The sequence below is a fragment of the Ischnura elegans genome, chromosome 1 (genome assembly GCF_921293095.1).
Source record: "Ischnura elegans chromosome 1, ioIscEleg1.1, whole genome shotgun sequence".
Taxonomy (NCBI): Eukaryota; Metazoa; Arthropoda; class Insecta; order Odonata; family Coenagrionidae; genus Ischnura; species Ischnura elegans.
This window is the reverse complement of record NC_060246.1, coordinates 16,186,828-16,201,252: the sequence shown is the minus strand read 5'-3', so window position 1 is coordinate 16,201,252 and position 14,425 is coordinate 16,186,828. Positions and strand designations below refer to the sequence as shown.

The window sequence follows — 14,425 nt, the reverse complement described above, 5'->3', positions numbered from 1 at the left end:
CGGACAAGGCGACAAACAACAAAGAGAGTTCATAAAAAAGGTTGCAAAATGATCTCGTGCACGCACAACCATGCGGAAATTCAGGCGAAAGGGTGAGGGAGATTAAGTAACTACAACAGTGATTCCAGGCACAGTGATTCCAGTAAAGAGAAGGCATAAGGGCAGACACTTTTGTCAAGCACATAATGCTGAAGATTGCTATTAAAAGAAACAGCAACGAACACCATTATAAAAGCTGTAAAATAATAAAACAAAAGCAAGGGAGCCTCGTTCTAGACACCTATGTGGGCCTCATATGATATCAAAATCAACCCTGCTACAATTAATTGGATAAAGTAATTCGAACGTCAGCCACAAAGCTGACTAAAATGGCGAGATAAAAACATTACCTACCTCGCATTTAAAAAGGCCAGCCTGGCTTGATTCGAATAAGAAAATACAACAAAGCTTGTTTCATGCTCAATCTCCACAAATATGGGAGAGCCGTCTGTATTTCACGGAGCTTTTTATCCCGACTTGTATCCCTATCCCTACTTGCAAAGACCTGAGTTTTTTGTGCGCCCCTCAGTTCCGGACAGCTAAAATCATTTAAAGTTGTTGCCTCAAAGCTGTGCATTTGCCGTTACAGGTGAAAGACAGTGCATCACTGGAACTATTTAAGAGGAAGATTGTCACACACTTACTTTCCAGTGACCCACGAATGCTGATCATGTAAATCATTTATCTGCTAATTGCTATGATTAATATTCATATTTGTGTTCGAAGAAGCAATTCATTTCTATTTTCACATCGTTGAGTGATTAAGATGTTACCTGTATGTCTATTGTTTACTATCCCTAAGACAATTTCCATTATTTGGTTCCGGTTGTATGATTGGCATTATTCCCGTATTTATTGTCTTGCACACCATAGAAAATCGATACTATGCTACAAAAGAGTTCACTCATAGAACAATTAATTAATTTATTATTATAATTGAAATTCGGTACTTCAACCTTTGATTTCATTATTTTTCTGCGGAACTACTCGGTCATCTGTAATTCTTAGTGGCAAACTTATTGCAATTCCTGCCTGAAATAATCCCTACGTACGCTCATTGCTAATGTTTAGTGTAAAGCGACTACTGAAACAAATTTCTCCCATCGTAAAGTAAAAGGATGGACGATATTTATTGAATTACAAACATGTCTAAAGGCAGTTTCCCTATCACTGAAAATTTCAAAACGAAAACTTTTCTCACACGTTTTTAGAAAATAATTTTGATTTAAACGAATTGGTTGATGCTGACATGAAAATAAACGTGGACAATTAAATGGTCTGATCGTTTGACTAATAATTGATTTAAGATTAACGAGCAACACGTGGCGTGATTTCCTTGATATTTAGATATTTTAATTCAATAGCTGCAAAAATTGCTGATAAATGAAAAATTATAATAGCAAATTCCCTGCGTTTTACTTTATCATGAATCTCGCGTTATAATTAGTTAAATTTATGTTTGTTGTTTGAGAAATGGTGCGTATATTCTACGCTTCTGATTTAATATGCTTAGACGATCACTGCCGTAAGAGCCACGGTAAAAAATCTGATTTTGAAATCGAAATAACAATTAGCAATGAAAGCTCAATTTCGAAAGTCGTCTGACGATGAAATACTACGAGAAGAGCACATTTAGTTTTTTTTATAAAAAATGATACTTGCTACGTATCTTATCGTTGGAACTTCCTCAAGATGAAGCCGCAATGCAGAGGACTGCTGTGGCAGCAGGTGCTGTGAGGCAGGCGGAGACGGCAAGGTCGACCGCCGGGACTGTGAGATCCGCCTCTCCCGGACGGTTGATGCGTCGTGACGCTACGATTATTACAATCATCTGACCCATGAGATATGTGCGCCTGCATGATTCAATAATATAGCCCCCAGTAAATATGATAATCCAGACGCAAAACCCCCAGATAATACCTCCAAAACTATCTGAACCCAACTATCTCCACGTATCCCATTATCGGTCCAAAAATTTAAAAAAATCATTTACCGTCGCCTCCTCAAAAACATGGAACAACCAATTAATCAAAGATCCTTCATCCCGGCAAAAATTCAGAAAACAGTTATGTCTATTCCTAACTAGCCCAAACTAACCTTTTATATGTTGTACATTCATTTACGTATGATCTGCGTAGTGTTTACTGCGATTTTCAGTTTCATTTCTACACCTTGGCATTAAACTGTAATTAATGTAGTAATTTCGGTCCTAAGGGGAGACAGGATATAAAATAAAAATTCTATGAATTTTATTCTTAAATGGAAGACAGTTGGTAATCTCTTTATTCTATATTTTCATTTGTTAACGAATAACATTTAAAAATTTGTGAAAGATAAATTATATTATTTATATTTATATTGTTGACGGCGTCATATTTCTTCACTCGGTGTCCCGTATTTCCTCCGTGGCGGTTTTTCTTGAAACGACAGTTTCGCCGAGGTTCCAGCGAACGTCTTCAGGTTGAAAGTGGTGGTACACAGTGTTTCAAACCTAAAGAGGCCAACTGAAACGCTGGCGAAACTGTGATTTCCAAGATTAATCGACGCGGTGGAAATCCCGTAAAACGTCTTCTGCCATTTGAGGTGTTCCGTACATCGTCATCACATTCCTTTCTCTTTAACTGCGGCCGAAAATTAAAAGCCAGTTAATGCCACTGTCAAGATTTCGGAAAATATTTCTTCCTCCAGATTTAAGACTTAAATTGCGAGAATGAGAGAAAAGAATTTATTTATTTTCGTGATCAGAAAAAAAACTTCACGCAAAGTTAAGAAGAAAGTTTTAAGTTACTAAACTGATAAGGAATGGAAGCCCTGGAGAAAGTGACACACAAATGTTGGCAGTGGATCAACGAAAATAAAATTTTAGTTATAGCATTAAAATATTTTATCGAAGTATTAAAAGTAAGTGCACCCGTTTCTAGATGCCGTCCACTTTCTTTCAGCAAGAATTTATTATTATTTAAGATGGTGAGTTTCATAAAGAACAAGCAACAGTCTCCCCAAGAATACCAATTGATTATCCTCTGATATTATAGCATAAGTTCTTTAACTGCATGCTATGCTATCTGAGAGAGGAAAGACTTGCGTAAAATCATAACATTTTCTCTTTCATTTGAAGCAAAATTCGAATCCTCAAACGTATCCTCTGGCCATGCCAGCAATCTTTCACACGTATATTTTGATTTTCGGAACGATTAACATGAAAATGTCACCACGTCTAAAATATTTTCAGTTTTTTTCAATGGACCATCTGTTGGACCTTTCCGACGGGAGAACCATGAGGCCTCTCATCTCTCCTAGACTTCTTAAGACCTCCTCTTTGGTTACTCGGTCGATCCATTTGATCCTCATCATTCTTCTGTGGCACCACAATACCTTATAAAAATTCCTTTCGTATGCTTTTCCAATGAATGAGAACATCCGATTTCTGCTGTCTTCGGTTAAGACTAATTTAAATCCTTACTTATTCGCTCTATCAACGCTGTCGCAATAATGACTTTATTTTTAAATCGCTTGGAAATGAGTGATAAATTATTATTGATGGTGATTTAACAAAAATGTTCTTAGAAAGGCATAATAGCTAAGTGAATTAATAGCACGCCGTGGTAGGTCCAAGCATTTCAAAGTTATATAAGGATTCACTCATTCACCTTATTATAGTAAGATTTCATGTAAAAAAATGTGCACAAGATTGTTTAAGTAGCCATTGTTATTTTTACTGATAAGAGAAAGCGAAAAGAGATTATTAAATAGAGTTTTTTATTTTTTCAAAATTTATTCCAACACTAAAAATTATTCCAAAGTGAATGATCTGGGAATTATCTGATGTGTAGTGCCATTGATGGAGATGAAATATTTAAAATAAGAGCAAAATTCGTACTAATTGTAGGCAAAAAAAATAATTTTAACAACATTCTAATAAAACCTAACAAGTTTCCACTAAATTTTATTTTTGAAGTATGCTTTTACTTATGCAATGACAATTTTTGAATGGGTGTGTCATAGCTCTTTTATCATTCAGATTTTCATCAGGTGCAATGATGTTCGTGCATGGTAATGTGAAGTACCAGTATTACCAATTATCTCAATAAAAATTGTACCAGTGATGCTATGGCAGTCGAGGAGGAAATCACGAAGTGTAGCCGCCAACAAGACCTAGTAAGAGCGCTATGAAAACCAACATGTTTTGCTAAACATGGACCAATTATTTCACATGGGCTTTGCAGGGAAGATGCCAACCTTCTGTGCATCTATTTTGTTTCGCAAACACAACTCTCTTCTCAGATACTTGAGCACTATCTGATTTCTTATCATAATCACCTTTTTGCTACACCTTTCCATATCAGATTTAAAATGATCCGATTTCTTCCCGTTCTTGCTTCGATAACCGTCTTACTGCAATCGAATAATATGTTCAAATCACTGATTTGGCATTTTTCTTCTATTTTTATTCAAGAGAGATGGTATGTCGTTTTCTCGCTGCGGATAATTTTATTTTCTTGCTTCATCCCTCCAAGGTATTTCAAGCTCCGCACAACCATTTGGTCATTGGAGGCGAGGGTGCTGTGACGTCAGATCCTGAGATTCAAATTTTATCTAGAGTGATTCTCGGCTTTTAAGCACTGTTTGCATGATATTTCTTTCGAATGGGAATTTAAATTCCTATTTAATGCAACTCACGATGAATTATCGGGGTTTTAACTGAATTTATTCATTAGTATTTCCTTCACTACCTTTCATGCCCATTTTCCCTCGTAATATCGAATTCGGGCATTTTATTGTTGGCCTGACCAACAATATTATTTTTATGGTTGGTGGGTTGCTGCGCGACCGCCTTGTGCGCTCTCGTTTCCGTGGCCACCCTCTGTTGACGGGACAGTGGCATCGTGCCGGACTAGAGCTTTCCAGTTGTCCCTCTCCCTCATTTGATCCTTCATTCAAGACTTTCTCCTCTCGAATCTTTCTGTTTTCTACAACGTGACATGTTCCGGTGCTATCCATTAAGAGGCACAAAATGGGTATTCGCAACTAAAGGATGATATCCGGGGAAAGGACCCACAACACCAGGTTTGAGATCAGATCCCCCGCAACCGTAAGAGCTATGCAGTCGAACACAAGATGAGGGAGAGATGTACAGATGTGGATGAGAGTCATGAGATCAGGACCTACGCAACCACAGCAATCCACACATAAGATCAATAGGAACGACATTGCTGCTGCTTGAATGGACTGGGGAGTGGTGGCACCACTTATGTTTTCATCGAAAACTCGCGATTTTTTAAAATGAAACTTGCAAATTGTACAATGATTAACCAGTTGTGACAGTGAGCTGATACGGCGCGTTGCATTTACTAGTATGGGTTTAACATATAGGTCTTCCCCAATCTATTCTGCCGTATAGTTCTATTTGTCATCCTATCATGCGTTTACAATTCGAAGGATGTTTCTTTATCAAGTGTTGTCAATCTAATTTATGAATTTGGAATCGGAGGCGATAGCATAAATGTATTATCATAATAGCCAGCCACTGTTGATGACAAATTCAAATCGATATCGGCAACTAGTGAATCGAAAGCCGAAGACAGCACCGGTATAATTTATTTGCCTTTTCAAGGTAATTTGATCGGCTAATTTCTTCAATCTTAATATCTAAATAGCTATTATAAGTAGCCATATAATATTCATAGTGATTCGTGATAAAAAGTAGTCATGGATAAAAGTTAGCGACACACCATCTAAATGGTTCTTTCGAGATAATTAATTATCATCCACTCGTTCGAATTTTGACAGAGTCATTTTCCGGGATAACAGCTTTGCTTGCATTGAAAATTGCGAGACCGTCATTCCATAAAAATGAATCAACCTTTGGAAAACCGCAAATGAAAAGAATTAAATCGTCTTTAAGCGCTCCGGAAAATCAGAGATAAAGGAGGCGGTTTGAAGAGGCTGTAAGGTTGGAAGGGGCGCCCGAATGAAAATGAGAAAAAACCGCAAATATAGATATGTATGAAGAAAGCGCACAAGAGCCGATGTGACAGTTTAGGGTGGGGGTTATGTTTCCAGGAAATGAATACTTGGAACTGCTTGGAGGTCAGTCATCGAGGAATACAGCAAAATTGTAAACATATTTAAAAAGTTACCATTGATGAAACTACACTTTTACTGATTTTGAATTAGCCTAATTATACTGATGAGACTGTAAATTTGTTTTAAAAGTTAACATCAACGAAGATATACTAATGCTGATTTTAAAAACGCCTAAATTATAAAAAAAAACTATTAAGTATTTGATCATATAGTCAGCCCAAAGCCTGGATGAAGTGTCATGGGAATCAGAAACCAATTAATTCAACAATTAATTAATTTTTGTAATGTCCACCGGCGTAACCTCATATAATATGCACCTTTTCTTTTCTGTGTGCGTAACATTCCTTATTTCTAAGAAGATTGTAGGTGTATTCCTTTGGTAACACCAAAAAGGTGCCCTTTCTTCGCATTGCGGTTTTTTCGCGACACCGTCCTGCGAAGGAGGTAGCCCGTGTTCCCTCATTGCGGTCCCCGAGCGGAGGCGGGCGTCGAATCCGCGGCCGCCCGCACAGAGACAACGCCACGGACCGCCGACGCGAGGCCGAAAAACGGCCATCGTCCTCAGGGCTATGAGAGACAGGGCCGAGTCGGACATCGAAACGTCGCGTCGGCAGTAATGCAGGTCCTGACCCGGTGGCGATCGCGAGAACTCTTCATGCTGGCGTAACTAGGAATATGCTTTGGGCGGATGAGGAACTTAGGGGGCGACTCCCTCCCCCCCCCCCCAAAGCAATCGGGGTGCGAGAAAATTTTTGAAAATGATATGCCTGGAAATGCATTTTACATAAAATTGGTATTTTACATTTAACTTTAAGTAGGTACAGTTATTATGCATCAAAACAAGGCAATAGTTTTATAATAATTTTTTTTCTCTGAGGCTTTGGGGGGGATCTATCCCCCTCATTCCTCCCCCATAGTTACGCCACTGACGCGGAGAACATCATAGTAGAACCCCACTATATTTCAGGGTCCGTCAGAAATAAGAGAGATAGTTGCTTAACCGAATGGATAGATATAGAAATTAGTTTTTCCCTCGAGCAAGAAATAACTTCAATAAATTCCAGATGTCAATCTTGAGCATTTCACGAAGCGCAACTATTTATTTATCAATATTCTCGCCCAGGCTGACGGCCGGTATCCGGTATCACCTGCCGCCACTCGCCTATTTCTACAGCTTGTATGCAGACGCAGATGAACCCTTCGAGGATTCGTCGTGCCTATCACGGTGAGACCCTAACGCCCTCAATCCTTTCCATAATGCAGCCTCTTAGGCAGATGTAGGGCAAAGGCAGGTTGATGGAGGAAAAAAATAGCAAATTATTAAATGTGGGGTGCTGTAAGAGCACCCAGAAGGCGAAGCGTGTTCGGAGAAACAAATTGCGAGAAGCGCAGAGTAATTTACGCGAAAATTAGCGCGGGGTTCCGCCAATCTGGGAAACTTTGGAACGCGTGGTTTCATTGTGATTTTTTAATGCGCATTTCTTCCGTGTTTTGTTATCTCAAACCATAGATCATGGAGGAAGACATCCTTGGATGAAAATAACATGATTGGTATAATAATGGCATGGAAGAGAAAACTCCGCAAAAGATATCGAGCAGCCAAATCAACAAGAACTTTGCTCAATTTTTAATAAACAGCGTGTGTGCGGCTGCAGTGCGATGTTAGTTATTCAGAAGAGTGATAGGTGGCGTTCATCGCGCGCTATATAAAAACGCCCCAGAACTAGTTTTCCGTAAAGTACTAAATTTAATTTTTCGCAATTTTTTCCACAAGCCGGCATCGAAAGTCCAAGTGAATGCTAAGGCTAGGCCTCTGCAGCATAGGTAGGGAGAACTTCGATTCCATTCCAGTGTCACATGCCATCCGGGCGCTGGCCTCTTGAGTGAGGAGGGCCCTCCGACCAACAGCACGCCCCGAAAGGACCCCGGCCACGCCTCCACACGGCCCACAACGACGACAACAACAACAACAGCGGACACGTTGATGTATGGAGGGCCATAAGTCGAGCGGTTGGACGGACTCGTGGGCGCGAGGTCGAAAATAGTGAGTCCAGCGCGAGCGAAGGTGGAATGAGGGAAAAGTGATGAGGGGGGGGGAGGAGGAGGTGGGGGGGAGAAGGCCGGGGGAGGGGAGGGGCGTGGACCAGTGGATGGATAGATATATGAGTCACACTAACATGGGGGATATGTTTCATTAGAATAATTTTCATGAATATTGCTGGTCGACCGAGTAAGGAAGAGGAAGTGCTAAGAATAGTAGGAAAGAAGAGATTCCTCGTGAAAACCTTGACAATAAGAAGGAACAACCTCATAGGCCATATCTTGAGACATGATGGCCTGATGAAGACAATCGTTGAAGGACAAGTGGAAGGCAAGAATGGAAAAGGAAGACCTCGAACAAAATATAAGGAATAGGAAAAGAAAGATATGAAAGAGAAGAAATATGTGGGTATGAAAAGATTATCTGATAGGATAATTGAGTGGTGAGCTATGTCAAACCAATCTTAGTATTGCTGATCAGTGATGATTATTGTAAAATTACCGCTCTTACGTCGCCTCGTTACTTTCAAAACTATCCATTCCAGACGAGGTACATTTAGAAATAGGAATGTCAACTTACGGTTGTTAGGGCAATTTATACCAGTTTTCATCTCGCTCCATCGATTGGCGAACATTTTAATCATAATTTAAGTAACGGGATAAAAATATTATTTTAAGAACCCATTTTCACAGAAAGCCTTTTTTCCTGGAATCGATGCATTCTAAAAAATTGAAAAAATAAACGATCTAGTCAAAATGACCCCATTGTAAAATTAAAATATCACTCTTCTAAGAACAAACACGTGCGCTTCAGTAAGGAGCTCACCATCAAACCAATGCAATTTAGAGATTTGACAGCTGAATACCTCATTTATGTAGTATGTGCCAATAGAACAGCGTGAAATAATATTATATCTAGAGCTGAAAGATGTGTGATAACATTATTAGACTTGATGTATCATTGCAGTGAATGAAATACCTACTTATTATTTGAGTTAATCATCCAGATGGTTTACTACTTCAGATAGTACCGTTTGGAATTGTTGATAAATTAAAAAAACTGCTCATGAATATGATGTAATTGTTTCCCGGCGAATTACGTGTGTTAATTTTTCTCGGGATATCCACCGGGTTAATTCGTTGAATATCGCCAACGTTTCAGCGGACGACTCGTCCATCGTCATCAGGGTGAGACCTGACGATGGATGAGTCTTCCGTTGAAACGTCGGCGATTTGCAACGAATTAAACAGGTGGGAAGGAGATGAATTCACGATAATTTGTTTACCATTTTATACCCTTGAAATTTATAATTGTTTGTCTCCTTTGAGGGACTTAAATTCCAATTTTAATTGGCATTAGGGCATGGACCCCTGGATTTCATTTCAACCAATTAGCAGTTTCACTCAATTTTGTTTATTTACATCCTTTACAATGAGTGACCCGTGCCACATAACACTCTCTGCCACAGCAGCACTTCCACCTCTGGTGCCCTCCCTCCCTCCTACCCCCACCCCCGCTGCCTCTCACCCGCCTTTCACCCCCACAACTCTCATTCCCTCCCCTCATTCTTCTTAAACGGCTAGATACCTTACATAGGTGAATTACATCCATGAGGAGAGAGAGGCGTGAGTCAGTGATTTTGTAAATCTTGACGAGGAAACGGAATGTGCTCACAGTCAGGAGAGCATGTTAGGAAATTATGAAATTTAAAAAAACGTTAAAATTCAACGTAAATTAAATACTGCACGACGTAGATTTCCGCGTGGCACATCATCATCTGGCACATTTGTATCGAAGACAGAGGGTGACTTCGACGCAAATGTACCACGTGCCATGCAAAGATGCGAATCTAGATGCAAATGCCACGTTGAAATCTAGGTCGCACAGTATTTAATTTACGTGGAAGTATAAAGTTATTTTTTACATTTCATTATGTTAAGTCGATTCCTTGAAGTCCTGAGACAACGTATTGTATGTATGTTTGTAATTTATTGAAGGTTACTTCCACACTTCGCCAGTTGTGCCTCGCAATGGCGGCGTCAGATTCTCCCTCTTCGCGAGCTTTTATTCATTTATTTCAACTGCTCCGTAAACTGCACATATAGGCCTTTACAACGGAGGCTTAACAAAGCACAGCACAAAAATTCATTCCCTGAATAGGGATCACCTACCCAGGCGGGATACGAACCCACGACCTTCGGTTTGGCAGGCGAGGACTTGACCCCACCGCCACCGGAACTTGAACGAAAAGCCCCTTCACATGAGATCCTTTTACACGGCAGCAGCCAGAGACTCGGAGAGTACGCGCTGGGCGTAGGTTGCGTGCGAAATTAAGAATAGACATCTCACAGGGCGACGCGGTGAACATATTAAATTAGACCTCCATTATATTTCAAGGCCCGTCAGAAATTAGAGAGATACACTTCACCGAGCGGTACCCAAATGATGACGTCGATCCTCGACGAAAAGGGCCGTGCAATTATGTTTTGTTTTCTGTGGAACAGCAAAGTGTTTCTGCTCCTTACTTGATTGGCTTGTATCTATTGTAGGATGGGCTATTCAGCGCAGTGCGTGATTGAGGGAACTCACGCATGAGTCGTCTACCCTAGGGGTCATTGGCGTAATCAGGGGGAATGTTTGGGTAGTAAACCTTTAAATTAAAGAAAAAAAACACATGTTATCATAGCATGCAGTGACCGGATAAATTTCAAGCTTCAAAACACCTTCATGACGCCATTTCACGATGCACATTTTTCAAAATTCCCGAGCTCCCGGTTTTACATGGACTCCCCCTCCCTCCAGACGCTTCCAAATAATCCCGCTCTGGAGCTGAATGGATATTTCACTGGTTCCCGACCGGTTCATAGGATAGGTACAAACCGAAGTTTCAGAGAACGTCTTACCGACCATTTCCGTGGTCGTTATCCATTTCATTAAAAAAAGACGTCTTCCGAAACTTGGACTTCCCTAACCCGGAGGGAAACTAATAATTCTATCAAAAAATTAGAAAACAGAAATATTTTTTCACTCTTTTGAGGGTTTGCAAGAAGTAGTTTAGATTTAGATAAAAAGAACGTAAAATAGGAACGAAATGGTTAGAACGGGCCGTAGTCACCTCCTTGGCTTTAAGTGCGCAACAGAAAAGGAGCTGCTCCTCTAACGCAGTAGAAAACCCGTGAATTCGCCTTTTGCGTGGGAAAATGAAACACGAAGGGTGCAATAAACGATGAACATGTGAGCGCAATATATATAAATAGATAAAAGAATGAAACGATGCGTGAATTCGTAAATAAAGAGGTATACAAACAAGAGCGTACCCCGGATCAAAACTAGGGGGGGGGCAAGCCATGGTCGTTTAAGCTGTAACATTTTTACATTTAAACATGGAAAAGGTGAATGAAACCGATATTTTAAGACAATTATGACAGCGCTTTATTAGTTTTTAAAATTATTTGCATAAAAAATTTAATTAAATATTTTAAACATAATAAAGAAAAATTCCAATTCATTCCAGTCTGATTTTCCTAGAAGACTGGCGATTTTTAATTCTAAGGGGGGGCAGATGCCCCCTCCCGCCCCTCGCTAGGTACGTCCATATATACAAGCACACTTTGGGCCTAGCGACGGTTTCAAGCGCCAAGGAAATCAGTGCGGTGAGATGTAAAAGCAGTGGCGAGGAACGTGAAGCGGAGAGCGGCGTAGCTGCAGGAATGGCTCTCTCTTGGTGCACCGAGTGGATCAATTGCCGCAATGAGCAGGGGGAGGAGGGGTGGTGGAGAGAGAGAGAGAGAGAGAGAGAGAGAGAGAGAGAGAGAGAGAGAGAGAGAGAGAGAGAGAGAGAGCAGGCTATCCGTCGCCCCGCCCCCTTCCCACAATGCAACGCTCTCCGCCGTCCCTCCCTTGTGGCGGCGGAAATTGGCCGAGGAAGAGGTAGGTGATGGAGGAGAGGGCGCTTGAATGGATGGAGATGGCAATAATAGCGACCACGCGGTCGACGAGCCAAGAATGGGAAGAAAGCCACTCGAGAGGCCATGATATATGTAGCTATGGCCTCAACCCCCATTCCCCCCCATCCTTCCCACGCGGGGAAAAGGTGCGACCGCCGCCGGTGCTGGACTGCAAGACATCGCATTGCCTGACCCACGGGAGAGGGTCCTCAACCCAAAGGCCCTCCTCCTCCCTCCAAAAGGGTGGTGGTGGTGGCGGCCTCCAGGCGTGAGAAGGGTGAGGAGTTTGTCGCCGTCGCGCAAGACAAGGGTGTGAATGTAGTCCCTCCGGAGTCCATTGTGGGCTCGCCCCGTCTATGGAGTGAGCGTGGAGAGTCTCCCCCTCCCTCCCGCCCCCCCCCCTACACCTAGGTGTGTGTGTTCAAAATGCGGCGATATACATCCGCTTATACATGACACGGTGGCCATTGTGCTCTTCCCTGGGCGACCCCGACGCCTTCCACCTCATCTCAACAGCGGCGAGGTGGGGAGGGACACCGCCTCGGTCGTTTCCAGGGAAACAAATAAACCGCGAAAGAAAAAACTTCATACGGAGTGGTCGACGGAGCAAGTTTTATACACACTCGCTTCAACTCAAATGATCGAGAGAAAAAAAAAACAGGAAAAAATCGACAAAGCCCAACTGAACAAGTCCAATCAAAGGTATGCTGAGGCGATTTTTTTATGGGAATGTCACTCCAAAGATTTTTTTTGCTTGAAACCGTTCGTTTTTCTTTTCGTTTCCGTAGATTTCGTTTTTTCTCTAAAAGGTTTGTTCCGCATGCATAGAGGGTTTTCACCAGATTTATTGGAATATGAAATTTTGAGGCGGTGATTAACAGTTTAAATTCTTACCTCCCTTCAAATATGCCATCATTTACCGAGTAAATCGACCTCGGAGAATGAAAATAACTTCAGAACTTGAGCCAGAAACTCCATTTGATGGCGAAATCGCGCGATCATTCAGATTCAAAGGGTGGGAAATAGTGTATCTCATTACTATGAAGAGGAAGTCAGATTCTGTGCCAAGCTGAGCCGATGCTAAGCTGATTGTGAGCCAAGAAAGAGAGATAGAGAGATGCTTGAATGAAGAAATTGGAGAGTCGTTGCCGGTGTTAGCGGAATGAAGTCCTCGCTTGCTAATCCGAAAGTCGCGAGTTCAAATCCCACCAAGGCAAGATTACCTCTATCAAGGGCATGCGCGCTCGCGTTTCTACTGTTGTTAATTGTTGGGATCATCGACGCAAGGGCATTGAAAGCTGTGTGCGGGTTGCGTGGAAATGAAATAAATAAATGCACCGTCAATTACTAAAACAATTCATTGTAGACCTAGAAGAGGTTCAAATCAACAGATTCAACAAACTAACAGTAAAAGCTAAGTAAACAGCCAAGGTAGGGCAGGAGGAGTAGGAGATAGCCTATGAATCAATCAAGAAAAACGTATGTAAAGAGATTTGTGGAAGAAAGCTCAAAATATAAGGTAAATATTTCGGGGGAAGTGGGGAATAATTTGACATTTTTCAGTAAGTATGGCACCTGAAAAAAGCTATTTTTCAAGGTTTTGGGTTGAAGAAGTGAAGATATGAAAAGTGAATTTATAGAGACAAGAAGACCATCGCAATTGATAAGCACAGTGGAAGGAATAACACTAAGGGATGGTCCATATCGTGTTTCGATGTGGCCACACTGAACTCGTCATAGAAACGCTCTAAATATTCGTCATGCAAGAGAAGGGTGTGAATATAGTGCCTCAATAGATTATCTGGTGAAATTTTTTATCACAAGCTAAGGTTTTGTAACGTTTCCATGTGTTTTAAATGAGTAAAGCCAGCTTGATAAGGTTATTTATTACAGAATTTGAGCTCGATCCAGCGAAACACAGGTGAGCAGAATACCCACCCATTCCGTCATAAATCACACGATTCCTTTCCTGTCCCCAAGACGAAAATGAAAGAGACTGCCGGAAACATTCGCTCTAAATCGAAATAAAAAATGCCTACGAACGGAGAAAAAAAACGGTGACGATAATTGAATATCTGCGTTTACAATATTAGTAATGCTTGATAGTAAGTTGAATCCATAAATCATCGATCAAATGAAATGAGTTACAATCTAGAAATCGCTTTCGAGTGAAATTAAATTTTCCTGCAGTAGATGGAATTCTAAAGCCATGGATGTGTATTTTGGTGAAAAAAACACGAGAGAGAGAAAAAATATTGCATACATGCGCAGCATGAGAACTGCTCGGTGTGACTGGGAGAGTCGAAGAAAT

General features: G+C 41.0%; 1 protein-coding gene and 1 long non-coding RNA gene across 3 annotated transcripts in view; one reads left to right on the top strand and one right to left on the bottom strand.

Moving 5' to 3' along the window:
* The window catches only part of LOC124156207 (LIM/homeobox protein Awh), a 119,581-nt gene that overhangs the window by 53,526 nt on the left and 51,630 nt on the right, over window positions 1–14,425 (bottom strand). The window lies entirely within an intron of this gene.
* Window positions 13,485–14,369, top strand: LOC124156221. Its single transcript, XR_006864286.1, has 2 exons — window positions 13,485–13,633; window positions 13,712–14,369. It is a non-coding gene; the product is annotated as an uncharacterized LOC124156221 (long non-coding RNA).